The 18,552-nt window shown below is 43.6% G+C and overlaps 1 protein-coding gene across 6 annotated transcripts in view; it reads right to left on the reverse strand.

Moving 5' to 3' along the window:
* The window catches only part of LOC110488263 (semaphorin-4A), a 61,799-nt gene that overhangs the window by 18,082 nt on the left and 25,165 nt on the right, over nt 1-18,552 (reverse strand). The window lies entirely within an intron of this gene.

Consider the following 18,552-nt stretch of genomic DNA (forward strand, 5'->3'; position numbering starts at 1 on the left):
AGAATATTTCATTCATTCAGATCTAGGATGTGTAATTTTAGTGTTCCCTTTATTTTTGTGAGCTGTGTATATATATTTTTTAAAGAATTCAAGAACAGCAGTAAAATAACAGTAGAGAGGCGATATACAGGGGGTACTGGTACAGAGTCAATGTGCGGGGGTACAGGTGAGTTGAGGGAATATATACAGTGCCTTGCGAAAGTATTCGGCCCCCTTGAACTTTGCGACCTTTTGCCACATTTCAGGCTTCAAACATAAAGATATAAAACTGTATTTTTTTGTGAAGAATCAGCAACAAGTGGGACACAATCATGAAGTGGAATGACATTTATTGGATATTTCAAACTTTTTTAACAAATCAAAAACTGAAAAATTGGGCGTGCAAAATTATTCAGCCCCCTTAAGTTAATACTTTGTAGCGCCACCTTTTGCTGCGATTACAGCTGTAAGTCGCTTGGGGTATGTCTCTATCAGTTTTGCACATCGAGAGACTGTAGATTTTGCTTTATGTTTTGGATCATTGTCTTGTTGGAAGACAAATCTCCGTCCCAGTCTCAGGTCTTTTGCAGACTCCATCAGGTTTTCTTCCAGAATGGTCCTGTATTTGGCTCCATCCATCTTCCCATCAATTTTAACCATCTTCCCTGTCCCTGCTGAAGAAAAGCAGGCCCAAACCATGATGCTGCCACCACCATGTTTGACAGTGGGGATGTGGTGTTCAGCTGTGTTGCTTTTACGCCAAACATAACGTTTTGCATTGTTGCCAAAAAGTTCAATTTTGGTTTCATCTGACCAGAGCACCTTTTTCCACATGTTTGGTGTGTCTCCCAGGTGGCTTGTGGCAAACTTTAAACGACACTTTTTATGGATATCTTTAAGAAATGGCTTTCTTCTTGCCACTCTTCCATAAAGGCCAGATTTGTGCAATATACGACTGATTGTTGTCCTATGGACAGAGTCTCCCACCTCAGCTGTAGATCTCTGCAGTTCATCCAGAGTGATCATGGGCCTCTTGGCTGCATCTCTGATCAGTCTTCTCCTTGTATGAGCTGAAAGTTTAGAAGGATGGCCAGGTCTTGGTAGATTTGCAGTGGTCTGATACTCCTTCCATTTCAATATTATCGCTTGCACAGTGCTCCTTGGGATGTTTAAAGCTTGGGAAATCTTTTTGTATCCAAATCCGGCTTTAAACTTCTTCACAACAGTATCTCGGACCTGCCTGGTGTGTTCCTTGTTCTTCATGATGCTCTCTGCGCTTTTAACGGACCTCTGAGACTATCACAGTGCAGGTGCATTTATACGGAGACTTGATTACACACAGGTGAATTGTATTTATCATCATTAGTCATTTAGGTCAACATTGGATCATTCAGAGATCCTCACTGAACTTCTGGAGAGAGTTTGCTGCACTGAAAGTAAAGGGGCTGAATAATTTTGCACGCCCAATTTTTCAGTTTTTGATTTGTTAAAAAAGTTTGAAATATCCAATAAATGTCATTCCACTTCATGATTGTGTCCCACTTGTTGTTGATTCTTCACAAAAAAATAGTTTTATATCTTTATGTTTGAAGCCTGAAATGTGGCAAAAGGTCGCAAAGTTCAAGGGGGCCGAATACTTTCGCAAGGCACTGTACATGTAGGAAGGTAAAGTGACTATGCATAGATAATAAACAGAAAGTAGCAGGGGGGGGGGGGTCTAGACCGCTCGCTGTGCAATAGCAGAGAGTACAGTCTATGACTAGGGTGGCTGGGGTCTTTGACAACTTTTAGGGCCTTCCTCTGACACCACCTGTTATAGAGGTCCTGAATGGCAGGAAGCTTGGTTGGTCCCAGTGATGTACTGGGCCGTACTCAATACCTTGCGCTCGGAGGCCGAGCAGTTGCCATACCAGGCAGTGATGCAAACAGTCAGGATGCTCCCGATGGTGCAGCTGTAGAACTTTTTGAGGATCTGAGGACCCATGCCAAGTCTTTTCAGTCTCCTGAGGGGGAATATGTTTTTTCATGCCCTCTTCACGACTGGCTTGGTGTGCTTGGACTAGAGGCTGACCCATTAATTAGGGCCGATTTCAAGTTTTCACAACAATAGGAAATCGGTATTTTTGGACACCGATTTGGCCATTTTTTTTTACACCTTTATTTAACGAGGCAAGTCAGTTAAGAACACATTCTTACTTTCAATGATGGCCTAGGAACGGTGGGTTAACTGCTTTGTTCAGGGGCAGAATGACAGATTTTTACCTTGTCAGCTCAGGGATTCAATCTTGCAACCTTAGGGTTAACTAGTCCAACGCTCTAACCACCTGCCTCTCATTGCACTCCACGAGGAACCTGCCTGTTACGGGAATGCAATAAGAAGCCAAGGTAAGTTGCTAGCTAGCATTAAACTTATCTTATAAAAAACAATCATAATCACTAGTTAACTACACATGGTTGATGATATTACTAGTTTATCTAGTGTCCTGCGTTGCATATAATTGATGCGGTGCACATTCGCGAAAAAGGACTGTTGTTGCGCCAACGTGTACCTAACCATAAACATCAATGCATTTCCTAAAATCAATACACAATAATATATTTTTAAACCTGCATATTTAGTTAATATTGCCTGCTAACATGAATATCTTTGTCACTTCCCTTGCAACAGAGTCAGGGTATATGCAGCAGTTTGGGCCGTCTGGCTCATTGCGAACTGTGCGAAGACCATTTCTTTCTAACAAAGACAGCCAACTACGCCAAACGGTGGATGATTTAACAAAAGCGCATTTGCGAAAAAAAAGCACAATTGCTACACGACTGTCCCTAACCATAAACATCAATGCCTTTCTTAAAATCAATGCACAGAAGTATATATTTTTAAACATGCATATTTAACTAAAAGAAATCCAGGATAGCAGGCGATATTAACCAGGTGAAATTGTGTCACTTCTCTTGTGTTCATTGCATGCAGAGTCAGAGTATATGTAACAGTTTGGGCCGCATGGCTCGTTGCGAACTAATTTGCCAGAATGTTAAGTAATTTTGACATAACATTGAAGGTTGTGCAATGTAACAGGAATATTTAGACTTCGGGATGCCACCCATTAGATAAAATACGGAACGGTTCCGTATTTCACTGAAAGAATAAACGTCTTGTTTTCGAGATGATAGTTTCCGGATTCGACCATATTAATGACCAAAAGCTCGTATTTCTGTGTGTTATTATAATTAAGTCTATGATATGATAGAGCAGTCTGACTGAGCGATGGTAGGCAGCAGCAGGCTCGAGAGCATTCATTCAAACAGTAATTTTGTGCATTTTTTTATCAGCAGCTCTTCGCAATACTTCAAGCATTGAGCTGTTTATGACTTCAAGCCTATCAACTCCCGAGATTAGGCTGGTGTAACCAATGTCAAATAGCTAGCTAGTTAGCGGGTGCGCGCTAATAGCGCTTCAAACGTCACTCGCTCTGAGACTTGGAGTAGTTATTCCCCTTGTTCTGCATGGGTAACGCTGCTTCGAGGGTGGCTGTTGTCGATGTTGGGTGAATTTTGGCCGATTCCTCCTGACAGAGCTGGTGTAACTGAGTCAGGTTTGTAGGCCTCCTTGCTCGCACACACTTTTTCAGTTCTGCCCACAAATGTTCTATAGGATTAAGGTCAGGGCTTTGTGATGGCCACTCCAATACCTTGACTTTGTTGTCCTTAAGCCATAACATTGGAAGTACGCTTGGGGTCATTGTCCATTTGGAAGACCCATTTGCGACTAAGAACCTTCTGACTGATGCCTTGAGATGTTGCTTCAATATATCCACACAATTTTCCATCATCATGATGCCATCTATTTTGTGAAGTGCACCAATCCCTCCTGCAGCAAAGCACCACCACAAGATAATGCTGCCACCCCCGTGCTTCACGGTTGGGATGGTGTTCTTCGGCTTGCAAACATCCCCTTTTTCCTCCAAACATAACAATGGTCATTATGGCCAAAAAGTTATATTTTTGTTTCATCAGACCAGAGGACATTTCTCTAAAAAGTACAATCTTTGTCCCCATGTGCAGTTGCAAACCAGTCTGGCTATTTTATGGCGGTTTTGGAGCAGTGGATTCTTCCTTGCTTTTCCTTGCATTTGTGGATGTCTACATGTTTTTTCTGAGGTCTTGGCTGATTTATTTTGATTTTTATTATGCCAAGCAAAATGCACTGAGTGAAGGTAGGCCTTGAAATAAATCCGCAGGTACACCTCCAATTGTCTCAAATTATTTGCCTATCAGAAGCTTCTAAACCCATGACATCATTTTCGGGAATTTTCCAAGCTGTTTAAAGGCACAGTCAACTTAGTGTATGTAAACTTCTGACCCACTGGAATTGTGATACAGTGAATTATTTAAGTGAAATAATCTGTCTGTAAACAATTGCTGGAAAAATGACTTGTGTCAAAGTAGATGTCCTAACTGACTTGCCAAAACTATAGTTTGTTAACAAGAAATGTGTGGAGTGGTTGAAAAACTAGTTTTACTGACTCCAACCTAACTATGTAAACTTCCGACTTCAACTGTATGTGTATATATTATTTATTTTTGACATCGGCACAAAGCTTCACTATGACAGCTTTGTGTTCAGTGACTGCGAAAGGTGCCTGTGTATGTGTGACATTGAGCTGACGAACAATGCACAAAGCCACTTCCTGCTTAGAGCAGTATTTCTGGTGAGATGAGATCTCGGTTTTATAAGAGATAAGATTTGGAGTCATGTGCTAAGACAACAGCGGAAACATACATGTACCGCGGCTCAACCATACGGCCAGCTATTGAATGCATTCACAGAAATACAGTCCTGACTCAAACACGGCCACACATAAAAAACAGAGGTGTTCAAAAACACATGCACGCACACAACCCTTAAATTTAACACACAGGCCTCGATTTAAACACAGCACAAATGCATGCGTGTATAGTGATCTATACGTGTGGATGCCTGACAAGTACATCAGTGTTCTGAATTGTTCTAACACTTCTGCTTACTGAACAGAGGCACTGCCACCCAGAAAACTGTTATGATCTGTTACAATTCCTCCTGTACCTCCTGTCAAGAGAGAACGCGTAAGCCTGGGGCGTCAGAAGCTAATACTAGAACGCCATGGGCGTTACAGACGACAAAACATTGACAACATTAATGAGACTTGAACAGTAAGTGCTGTGAGTGAACCCAGAAAACAGCTTTAGGCAATTCCTCAAAACCAGTCAACAGTCAAACGTATTACATTGATTAGGCCTATTTCACGCTTTTCACAGAAACTGTTTTTTTTTTAAAGACTTGTGAATGCATTCGTTCTGCTTTCGCATGGCTTTCCTGGGTTCACAGCTGTCAGACACACGGCTGGTGGACAAGACTAGTTCCGCTTGAACTCTGAAGAGTAGTTTTTGCAACAGTACAAAGTTTGGTGAAATATGGGTTTACTCTGTATGAGCTGCAGTGAAGACAGCGTGGGGGGTTTGACTGGTTTGTGTCATTGTAGCAGAGAGCTTGGGAACCATTTACATCGACCACTATACTTAGCACCCTGATCATACGACTGAATCATAAAGACGTTAAAAATGATGCTTTTGAGAAGTATTCTCTTCAAGTCTTAATTTCCTTGCATTGAAAGCAAGTTCTACCTCTGGGTTCACAAAAGGTTAAGCAATCTGATTATTTTATGCAGTAACGTCCTCAAAAATAGTCATGTATTCAGCCAATAAATACACTGCTCAAAAAAATAAAGGGAACTCTAAAATAACACATCCTAGATCTGAATGAATGAAATATTCTTATTAAAATACTTTTTCCTTTACATAGTTGAATGTGCTGACAACAAAATCACAAAAATGATCAATGGAAATCAAATTTATCAACCAATGGAGGTCTGGATTTGGAATCACACTCAAAATTAAAGTGGTAAACCACACTACAGGCTGATCCAACTTTGATGTCCTTAAAACAAGTCAAAATGAGGCTCAGTAGTGTGTGTGGCCTCCACGTGCCTGTATGACCTCCCTACAACGCCTGGGCATGCTCCCGATGAGGTGGTGTATGGTCTCCTGAGGGATCTCCTCCCAGACCTGGACTAAAGCATCCGCCAACTCCTGGACAGTCTGTGGTGCAACGTGGTGGATGGAGCGAGACATGATGTCCCAGATGTGCTCAATTGGATTCAGGTCTGGGGAACGGGCGGGCCAGTCCATAGCATCAATGCCTTCCTCTTGCAGGAACTGCTGACACACTCCAGCCACATGAGGTCTAGCATTGTCTTGCATTAGGAGGAACCCAGGGCCAACCGCAACAGCATATGGTCTCACAAAGGGTCTGAGGATCTCATCTCGGTACCTAATGGCAGTCAGGCTACCTCTGGCGAGCACATGGAGGGCTGTGCGGCCCCCCAAAGAAATGCCACCCCACACCATGACTGACCCACCGCCAAACCGGTCATGCTGGAGGATGTTGCAGGCAGCAGAACGTTCTCCACGGCGTCTCCAGACTGTCACGTCTGTCACGTGCTCAGTGTGAACCTGCTTTCATCTGTGAAGAGCACAGGGCGCCAGTGGCGAATTTGCCAATCTTGGTGTTCTCTTGCAAATGCCAAACGTCTTGCACGGTGTTGGGCTGTAAGCACAACCCCCACCTGTGGACGTCGGGCCCTCATACCACCCTCATGGAGTCTGTTTCTGACCGTTTGAGCAGACACATGCACATTTGTGGCCTGCTGGAGGTCATTTAGCAGGGCTCTGGCAGTGCTCCTCCTGCTCCTCCTTGCACAAAGGCGGAGGTAGCGGTCCTGCTGCTGGGTTGATGTCCTCCTACGGCCTCCTCCACGTCTCCTGATGTACTGGCCTGTCTCCTGGTAGCGCCTCCATGCTCTGGACACTACACTGACAGACACAGCAAACCTTCTTGCCACATCTCGCATTGATGTGCCATCCTGGATGAGCTGCACTACCTGAGCCACTTGTGTGGGTTGTAGACTCCGTCTCATGCTACCACTAGAGTGAAAGCACCGCCAGCATTCAAAAGTGACCAGAACATCAGCCAGGAAGCATAGGAACTGAGAAGTGGTTTGTGGTCCCCACCTGCAGAACCACTCCTTTATTGGGGGTGTCTTGCTAAATGCCTATAATTTCCACCTGTTGTCTATTCCATTTGCACAACAGCATGTGAAATGTATTGTCAATCAGTGTTGCTTCCTAAGTGGACAGTTTGATTTCACAGAAGTGTGATTGACTTGGAGTTACATTGTGTTGTTTAAGTGTTCCCTTTATTTTTTTGAGCAGTGTATGTTTTGAACAGACTACAGCCCTACATGAAAAATGTGTGATTCCAGTTGAAAATGTTGGGGTTAATGTAGTCAACACTTGTCATTAGGCCCTGGTCAAGGTTGCTTTTGCCACCCCTCTCTAGTTGAACACTGGTTTCATTGTGTGCAAGGTCACCTTTCACCACTCCGTCCTTCTCCAAGCTCTGTTAGCGGGAGACGTCTCGCAAAAACACCAGCTCAAGGTAATTGTTTGTCCTCCATGCCCACCCCACCTATGAAGTGGCTCTTTCCAGGCCCTGGGCACACAGTGCTCCTTTGTTGTGGAGGTCATGAGAAAACCGCTTCAGCTTAGGAGTTAGTGGAGAACGTGAAACAGCAAAAATCGCCTGTTGCTTGTTTGTCTGGGCAAGGCCTCCTCCACACGGCCTTACTCAGGACCCCTGTGAATCCCTTGCCAAGGTTGCTGGAGTTGCGGACAACATTTCACTTGGAGACTTGGATCTGTGTGAAGTCATGTTCTGCAGAGAGTTTACGTCTCAGCGCGTGCCTGCAAGGGTGTGGAATCTGTGATGATTAATCTGGCCATGCATGGGTGTATGTGTGTGTGAGAGAGTGCAAGAGTGTGACGTGTTTGTGGGCGACATCAGTCAACATTCATACCCAGCCCATCTGAGCGTAGAGGTACTGAGGTGGTGGGAGAAACTTCCAGTGTGCTATTTGCCCACCCCAGGGAGAGAGAGATGTGCGTAGTAATGATGAGTGTGGTCTATGCTTCAACGGGGATGTGCTTCTCCACTGGGATTCTCCCTCACAGAAGTGGTTGCGCCAGGAAATGGGAGGATGGCAATACACATTAATTAATTACATTATTCAGGGGTTTTCTAGGGGAGAGAGAAGCCAGAAAATCCAGTAACTTTCTTTTGGTATGTTTTTTTCTTCCATTAGTTCACTGTTGATGCAGTCCCAAAATGTTGTGCATGTCAGCAATCAAGTTTTCAAGATATAGGGCTTTCAAAACACCGGACTGTAATGATGTGGCAAGTTACAAATAGCTTTTTGACAGTCCTATATCTTGAAAACTTGATTGCTATTTTGTGACTGCATCAACAGTGGACTAACACATTTTTTTTTAGAACTCCTAGACATTGAAGTTTGATATTTTACTATTTCAATTGAAGTCAGTGTGACTCTTTAAATGTAAACTCATCTCTTTAGCCGATATCCTGCCCCATTTTCCACTTCAGCTGTGTTGCGTTAAAATACCTGTCTGAAAGGCACCACCCCCTCACCTCAGGGTCTGATATGGGTCGTCTCTCTCTCGGGTGCTCAGTTCTGGTTAATCCAGGAAGAACTGGGCTCGGGCCAAGCCATTTGTGTTCCAGATCTCAGTGCTGAGTACACAAACGAGGGCCAGACTCAAAGTTCGACGGTGAACATTTGATCAGCACCAATCATGTTAGATGTGTTTAGTCACAACCAACCGTCTCTTCTCAGCCTCCCAGGCAAAGAAATAGACAGGGGTTCCCAAACGTTTTTGGCCCTTCTTTGGACACTGTTAACAACCCTCCAGGCAAGCTTCAATGCCATACAACTCTCCTTCCGTGGCCTCCAACTAAATGCATGCTCTTCAACCGATCTCTACCTGCACCTACCCGCCTGTCCAACATCACTACTCTGGACGGCTCTGACTTAGAATACGTGGACAACTACAAATACTTAGGTGTCTGGTTAGACTGTAAACTCTCCTTCCAGACCCATATCAAACATCTCCAATCCAAAGTTAAATCTAGAATTGGCTTCCTATTTCGCAACAAAGCATCCTTCACTCATGCTGCCAAACATACCCTTGTAAAACTGACCATCCTACCAATCCTCGACTTTGGCGATGTCATTTAAAAAATAGCCTCCAATACCCTACTCAACAAATTGGATGCAGTCTATCACAGTGCAATCCGTCACCAAAGCCCCATATACTACCCACCATTGCGACCTGTATGCTCTCGTTGGCTGGCCCTCGCTTCATACTCGTCACCAAACCCACTGGCTCCAGGTCATCTACAAGACCCTGCTAGGTAAAGTCCCCCCTTATCTCAGCTCGCTGGTCACCATAGCATCTCCCACCTGTAGCACGCGCTCCAGCAGGTATATCTCTCTAGTCACCCCCAAAACCAATTATTTCTTTGGCCGCCTCTCCTTCCAGTTCTCTGCTGCCAATGACTGGAACTACAAAAATCTCTGAAACTGGAAACACTTATCTCCCTCACTAGCTTTAAGCACCAACTGTCAGAGCAGCTCACAGATTACTGCACCTGTACATAGCCCACCTATAATTTAGCCCAAACAACTACCTCTTTCCTTACTGTATTTAATTTATTTTGCTCCTTTGCACCCCATTATTTTTATTTCTACTTTGCACATTCTTCCATTGCAAATCTACCATTCCAGTGTTTTACTTGCTATATTGTATTTACTTTGCCACCATGGCCTTTTTTTGCCTTTACCTCCCTTCCCACCTCATTTGCTCACATCGTATATAGACTTGTTTCAACTGTATTATTGACTGTATGTTTGTTTTACTCCATGTGTAACTCTGTGTCGTTGTCTGTCGAACTGCTTTGCTTTATCCTTGGCCAGGTCGCAATTGTAAATGAGAACTTGTTCTCAACTTGCCTACCTGGTTAAATAAAGGTGAAATAAAAAATAAATAAAATAAAATATCAAAATTGTTTTGCGACCCCCACCATGAAAAAAACAGTTAGGTAATCAATGGCCAATGTTAACTTCTTTAATTGGGCCTATTACAAATCAGTCTGACAGTAATTTCGAAAGTATTTCAATCTGAAGGAAGTATGGTTTGAAGTGACTGAAATGCATCAGAAAGGTATTGGGAAGTTCAGAAGATCATCAGGCAATAATGGTGTATGATTTTCTACAGTATGTAGCTACACTACAGCAGCGGCTACTCTTCCTGAGGTCCGGCAAAATTAAGGCAGTTATACAATTTTAACATTACAGAATTCATAACACACTAAGCGTGCCCCCTCGGGCCCCTACTCCACTACCTTCATATCTACAACGCAAAATCCAAGTGTGTGTGTGTGTGTGTATGTTATGGTGTGTGTATGCATGCGTCTGTGCCTGTGTTTGTGTTACTTCACAGTCCCGCTGTTCCATAAGGTGTATTTTTACCTGTTTTTAAAAAATCTGAATCTACTACGTGCACCTGATGTGGAATAGAGTTCCATGTAGTCATGGCTCTATGTAGTACTGTGCGTCTCCCATAGTCTGTTCTGGACTTGGGGACTGTGAAGAGACCTCTGGTGGCATGTCTTGTGGGGTATGCATGGGTGTCCGAGCTGTGTGCTAGTATTTTAAAACAGACAGCTCAGTGACTTTAGCTTGTCAACACCTCTTACAAAAACAAGTAATGAGGAAGTCAATCTCTCTTCCACTTTGAGCCATGAGAGATTGACATACATGTCATTAACGTTAGCTCTCTGTGTGCATCCAAGGGCCAGCCGTGCTGCCCTGTTCTGAGCCAACTGCAATTTTCCCAAGTCCCTCTGTGGCACCTGACCACACGTTTTTGTTTTTTTAATTCTCTCCATTTGAACTATGTAGACTTGTTAGTCCAGGTGCAGACAACAGTAGTCCAGGTGCAACAAAACCAGGGCCTGTCGGACCTGCCTTGCTGATAGTGTTAAGGCAGAGCAGCGCTTTATTATGGACAGACTTCTCCCCATCTTAGCTATTGTTGTATCAATGTTTTGACCATTACAGTTTACAATCCAGGGTTACTCTCAGGAGTTCAGTCACCTCAACTTGCTCATTTTCAACATTATTCAATACAAGATGTAGTTGAGGTTTGGTGAATGCTATGTCCCAAATACAATGCTCTTAGTTTTGGAAATATTTAGGACTAACTTATTCATTGCTACCCATTCTGAAACTAACTGCAGCTCTTTGTTAACCTCTTTCAGCTAGGGGGCAGTATTTTTATGTTTGGAAAAATAACGTTCCGAAAGTAAACGGCATATTTCAGGCCCATATGCTAGAATATACATATAATTGACATAAGGATAGGAAACAAACCTGTTTCCAAAACTGTCCAAATATTGTCTGTGAGTATAACAGAACTGATATTGCAGGCGAAAACCGGAGGAAAATCAAACCAGGAAGTGGCGAGAAAGATAACATTGCGTAGTGGATAGCTGGGTGTTCGCATGAGTTTTGCTGGCGCAACAGAGTGGGGCAGCCATTGTCTCTCCCTCTCCTACTGAAAAAGAAACAGTGCCGGTTGATATATTATCGATTATATATTTTAAAAACAACCTGAGGATTGATTATAAAAAACGATTGACATGTTTCTGTGGACATTACGGATGCTATTTGGAATTTGTCTGCGTTGTCGTGACCGCTCGAGCCTGTGGATTTCTGAACATAACGCGCCAAACAAACAGAGGTATTTTGGATATAAAAATAATCTTTATGGAACAAAAGGAACATTTATTGTGTAGCTGGGAGTCTCGTGAGTGAAAACATCTGAAGATCATCAAAAGGTAAGCGATTAATTTGATTGCTTTCCTGATTTGTGGCCAAGCTACTTTGATGCTAGGTGTTCATAATGTTTTGTCTAGTGGTCGATAAACGTACACAAACGCTTGGATTGCTTTCGCTGTAAGCATATTTTCAAAATCTGACACGACAGGTGGATTAACAAAAAGCTAAGCTGTGTTTTGCTATATTGCACTTGTGATTTCATGAATATAAATATTTTTTGTAATATTATTTGACTGTGGCGCTCTGCAATTCAGCCGTTGTTGATGATAATTGTCCCGCTAACATCAAGAAGTTAAGTGTTGCAGTCATTTCAGTTTCTGTAGTAGCTGACGTGTATAGTGTTGAGTCATCTGCATACATAGACACACTGGCCTTACCCAAAGCCAGTGGCATGTCGTTGGTAACGATTGAATAAAAAGCAAGGGACCTAAACAGCTACCCTGGGGAATTCCTGCTTCTACCTGGATTATGTTTTAGAGGCTTCCATTAAAGAACACCCTCTGTGTTCTGTTAGACAAGTAACTTTTTATCCACTTTATAGCAGGTGGTGTAAAGCCATAACACAAGTTTTCCCAGCAGCAGACTGATAGACTTCAGTGCAGCTTTTAACATGATCTAACAAGACAGCCCCCAAAATCATTTTAACATCATTTTCTCTCAGCCAATCAGTCATTTGTGTAAGTGCTGTGCTTGTTGAGTGTCCTTCCCTATATGCGTGCTGTTACTGTGAAATAGCATTGTATCTGGTCAAACACAATTTGTTCCAGAAGTTTACTAAGGGTTGGTAACAGGCTGATTGGTCGGCTATTTGAGCCAGCAAAGGGGGGGCTTTACTATTCTTTGGTAGCGGAATGACTTTAGCTTCCCTCCAGGCCTGAGGGCACACACTTTCTAGTAGGCTTAAATTGAAGCTGTGGCAAATAGGAGTGGTAATATCATCCACTATTATCCTCAGTAATTTTCCATCCAGATTGTCAGACCCCAGTTGCTTGTCATTGTTGATAGACAATCATTTTGTCACCTCTTCCACACTGACTTTAGAGAATTAAAAGTACAATTGTCTTTCATAATTTGGTCAGATATTGTAGGGAAACAGAAGACACATACGTGTTCCTGAGAGTCTTCTCGTTCAGTGAAGGGTCATAATGTTTTATAGCTTAAACCTTCCAAAAGATCGAGCCAAATTTGTTAGAAGAAGAGAAAAACAAAATGCTCTGTTTATTACAACCTCATCTAGTGGCAACCGGAGGTTACAGACGTAACCCTTGTATAAAAGAACCAACACTGCCATAGATCCTTCCCCACCACCTCATCATCAAGCAAGGACATAGATCCTCACCCTACCCCACCCTAACTCCACCCAGCAGCTGTAGCCTCAGGCTGGGCCAAGAGGTACTGTATTATGGAAAAACGCAACATCAGGTTTTACTCATCATCTTCACTTAAAGGAATATCCACTCAAACTATAATTTTGGTATTTTCTTCATTAGTCCACTGTTGATGCAGTCACAAAATAGCTATCAAGTTGAGCTATAGGACTGTCAAAAAGCTATTTGTAACTTGCCACATCCTTAGAATTCGGTTTTTGAAAGTCCTATATATTGAAAACTTGATTGTGGAGATGGACAACATTTTGGGACTGCATCAACAGTGGACTAATGGAAAGAAAAACCTTCCTTTAAGCTAACTGTTTCAGTGGCCCGGTCTTTCTCATATGTTGTTTTTCTCTCACCCACATTTGCTCTCTTTGTCTCCTCTCACTTTTTTCCTCTCCCCCCAGACATTTTCTTTCACATCCTCTCACACTCATTCATGTGTATATTCATGTGTATAGCCACACTCATCATTACTGGGCACATCTCCCTCTCCCCGGGGTGTGCAAAAAGCACACTGGAAGATTCTCCCACAACCTCAAAGTTCCTCTACACTCAGAACGAAAGTTCACAAAAATACACAGGTCTTTCTCAGTCTGACTGGGGTGGGTATGAATGATGTCCGTTGGCTAATGACCCCCACGAAACACACCACACACTTGCACCCTCACACCCATGCATGGCCAGATGAATCAGACTCCACACCCTTGCAGGCACGCGCTGAGACGTAAACTCTCCGCAGAGCATGACTTCACACAGATCAAGTCTCATGAGGCCCGGGGAGTAAAGCAAACAGTCCTTGGCAAAGGTTCAAGTGAAATGTTGTCCGCAACCCATCCAAGCTTGGCAAGGGATTCACAGGGGTCCTGAGTAAGGCCGTGTGGAGGAGGCCTTGCCCAGACAAACAAGCAACAGTTGATTTTGCTGTTTCACGTGCCTTCAGACAGGTATTTTAACGAAACACAGCTGGAGTGGAAAATGGGGCAGGATATCGGCTAAAGAGATGAGTTTACATTTAGAGTCACACTGACTTCAATTAAAATAGTAAAATAACAAACTTTCGTATCTAGAAGTCCAAAACATCTGTGATCTCCTTACCTGTGAATACAAACGTAACACGTCACATTGTAGAATTTGCCATGCGAGACATTTGACAGAGGGAGTGAATACTGCATTTCCTGACTAAGGTGTTGTTCTATGGGTCATGTCTCATGGGTTGGTTACTCATGAATGAGCAACGGCTGGGCTACTGTGTGAGCAGTCACCCATTTAGAAAGAGCGTGAAGTGGGGGGGGGTTGTTGCGCAACACTGCAGATAAGACCTATCATCCTGGGGATTGGGAGGGATCCTTTCCATTACCTGTCAGCGCGCGTCATCATCCCTCAGCTATCTGGACACACATACAGACACACACAGGGGTTCAAGGCTCGCCTCAGTGAGGAAATGAAGAGACCTCAGTGGAAACTAATCCTAAGAGATTATTTTCAATCTCACACAACACAATTGTGGATACAGGACTCATGTTTCTCTTGGCATTTTGATGCCATTTTGAATCTGAATAACTACCGTGATGGACATCCATTTGTAATGATATCAACACTTGTGTGGTTCCTTGTGTCACACTCCAATAAAACGTCATTCACTAAAACTTGTGTATCTATAAAATGTGTGCGGGTGTAAGCGCACGCATGTGTACACAACTCCTGTTCCGCATGTCGCGTGATGGCTACTACATTGGTGGCTGGCTCCAGCTGACTGAGGCCCCACTGTCTGAGGCCGAGTGGTTAAACCTGATGGAAATGGAGATGAGCGAGTTTGCAAACAGCAGAAATGTACTACCCGAGGGCATTTCCTCAAGACCAACGAGACGAGGAACTCCAAAAATCCTCATGTCAACAACAAAAATGAGTGAGTTCTGTAAAGTGATAGTCAGGTCTTCGCCGACGGCCAACTCAAACACTATTCTGTGGAATTCTAAACAGCACAGAGTCGGGTCACAAGGAGTTTAGCTTGTAAACGTGGTTATCTATCTCAACTATGTCTCTTGGCTCTCACACTATCAAAAATGTGTTTGTACTCATTTAGTTAACAGAGAGTGAGCAGAAAGCACATCCATCACAAATTAGCTTCTGCAACTGCCCTGAACACCTGAGGTAAACATTTCTACACCATATTCTTAAAACGAGTCAATTCTCTTGCATTTGTAACGGGCATCTTTTAATTATTTTTTTAAAAATCTTATTTTAACTACAGCAGAGGTAGACCAGATATTGGGGTTAATAGGCTATGCCTGGCAAACGGAGAAAAGCATAAAATACTTATTATACTGATTTGACCACAGGTCTAACATACTGTAAGACAAACCGCTTTGTAAGTTAGGCGATTCCTGTACACAAACTCCAATAACGCAATGTTATTGTGAGAAAATAGGACTACAACTAGTGATACACCGATATGACATTGTTGGCCGATACCAATATCCGATATTTTCCTTTCCAAAAATACCCGATACAGATATTACACTATTTTTTTTTTACAGCCTTTAAAAGCATTCTAGTACAGTTAAATAGTTGAACACACACACACACACACCACACACTAACTGACCAAAAAGTTATTTTGTAAGTATTTAAGTATGTCCCCATCACTTACTGGCTGTGCTGTTTCGTTGTTTAGTCTCAACCAGGATTTCATCATACATGTCAAGCAGTAAAGTTTCAGCTCTGTCTACCCGCGGCCTCTCTTCCCCAGAGCGCACAGTCACTGTGTCCTTTTCCGTCTTGTCCAGCTGTGTCTAACATTTCACGTAATCCCTGTTTCTGGTCTGCATCGAAGTAGCGGTCCTTGTACCTAGCATCGAGCACGGTGGCCACACAGTAGAGGCTCAGAGAGAATGCAACCGAATCGCTTGTTCACAGCCTCTAGTAGAGTACTTTTCCAAGTTAACCCGATGGTCTGTGTTGGCAGTTTTGTTGAGCAGGCGTTTCAATGCCATGACAGGGTATCACGTCTGCTGCAGACACAGTTGAGCATATTTCTCAAGTCAGTTTTTCCGAATGGGACTTGGATTGTTCATGTTTCCAAGTTTAAAACGTGCTCTCAAATGCCATTGAAATGGCAGCAGTGGTATGAGAACCAGCAAACTCTTGAGCATGCAATACGGCTTTCCTCAGGACGAAATCCTTGTCAACCCACTGTGCTGTCAGTAGTAGTTGCAAAGGATTGGAAACTTTCCATGATAAGTCAAGCCCTGGAATTTGGAGAATTTTGCTTAAATTCCTCAAAACAGTTAGCTTATAACAGTGAACCATTTTTGTGGGATACACAAGGCAATTCTAGGTCTTGTGGCATACTTTGGTTAACCAATCCCCAATTCAATAGAATTGCAACCCTCTGCATGCACAGTGCATTCTTCCATCACATCTACAGCTGATTCTTCAAGATCTTGCATAGTAATGAGATGCTATTGATCCCACACTACTACACTGTCAGCCAAGGACTACATGCCTTCTGGTAAATTTTGATTACAAATACGAAAAAATTAAATATATACAGTGGGGCAAAGAAGTATTTAGTCAGCCACCAATTGTGCAAGTTGTCCCACTTAAAGAGATGAGGCCTGTAATTTTCATCATAGGTACACTTCAACTATGACAGACAAAATGAGAAAAAAAATCCATAAAATCACATTGTAGGAATTTTTATGAATTTATTTGCAAATTATGTTGGAAAATAAGTCTTTGGTCACCTACAAACAAGCAAGATTTCTGGCTCTCACAGACCTGTAACTTCTTGGAACACTAAAATAACACATCCTAGATCTGAATGAATGAAATATTCTTGTTAGATATGTTTTTCCTTTACATAGTTGAATGTGCTGACAACAAAACCACAAAAAATATCAATGGAAATCAAATTTATCAACACATGGAGGTCTGGATTTGGAGTCACACTCAAAATTAAAGTGTAAAACCACACTACAGGCTGATCCACGTGCCTGTGTGACCTCCCTACAATGCCTGGGCATGCTCCTGATGAGGTGGCGGATGGTCTCCTGAGGGATCTCCTCAGACCTGGACTAAAGCATCGGCCACCTCCTGGACAGTCTGTGGTGCAACGTGGCATATGGTGGATGGAGCGAGACATGATGTCCCAGATGTGCTCAATTGGATTCAGGTCTGGGGAACGGGAGGGCCAGTCCATAGCATCAATGCCTTCCTCTTGCAGGAACTGCTGACACACTCCAGCCACATGAGGTCTAGCATTGTCTTGCATTAGGAGGAACCCAGGGCCAACCGCACCAGCATATGGTCTCACAAGGGGTCTGAGGATCTCATCTCGGTACCTAATGGCAGTCAGGCTACCTCTGGCGAGCACATGGAGGGCTGTGCAGCCCCCCAAAGAAATGCCACCCCACACCATGACTGACCCACCGCCAAACCGGTCATGCTGGAGGATGTTGCAGGCAGCAGAACGTTCTCCACGGCGTCTCCAGACTCTGTCACGTCTGCTCAGTGTGAACCTGCTTTCATCTGTGAAGAGCACAGGGCGCCAGTGGCGAATTTGCCAATCTTGGTGTTCTCTGGCAAATGCCAAACGTCCTGCACAGTGTTGGGCTGTAAGCACAATCCCCACCTGTGGACGTCGGGCCTTCATACCACCCTCATGGAGTCTGTTTCTGACCGTTTGAGCAGACACATGCACATTTGTGGCCTGCTGGAGGTCATTTTGCAGGGCTCTGGCAGTGCTCCTCCTGCTCATCCTTGCACAAAGGCGGGGGTAGCGGTCCTGCTGCTGGGTTGTTGCCCTCCTACGGCCTCCTCCACATCTCCTGATGTACTGGCCTGTCTCCTGGTAGCGCCTCCATGCTCTGGACACTACGCTGACAGACACAGCAAACCTTCTTGCCACAGCTCGCATTGATGTGCCATCCTGGATGAGCTGCACTACCTGAGCCACTTGTGTGGGTTGTAGACTCCGTCTCATGCTACCACTAGAGTGAAAGCACCGCCAGCATTCAAAAGTGACCAAAACATCAGCCAGGAAGCATAGGAACTGAGAAGTGGTCTGTGGTCCCACCTGCAGAACCACTACTTTATTGGGGGTGTCTTGCTAATTGCCTATAATTTCCACCTGTTGACTATTCCATTTGCACAACAGCATGTGAAATGTATTGTCAATCAGTGTTGCTTCCTAAGTGGACAGTTTGATTTCACAGAAATGTGATTGACTTGGAGATACATTGTGTTGTTTAAGTGTTCCCTTTATTTTTTTGAGCAGTGTACATCAAAGCCTGAAGGCTTCTGCCTGAAGCCCATACATGCCGCTGCGTACATGTTGGACCCCA

Source organism: Oncorhynchus mykiss, chromosome 32 (genome assembly GCF_013265735.2).
Source record: "Oncorhynchus mykiss isolate Arlee chromosome 32, USDA_OmykA_1.1, whole genome shotgun sequence".
Lineage (NCBI taxonomy): Eukaryota > Metazoa > Chordata > Actinopteri > Salmoniformes > Salmonidae > Oncorhynchus > Oncorhynchus mykiss.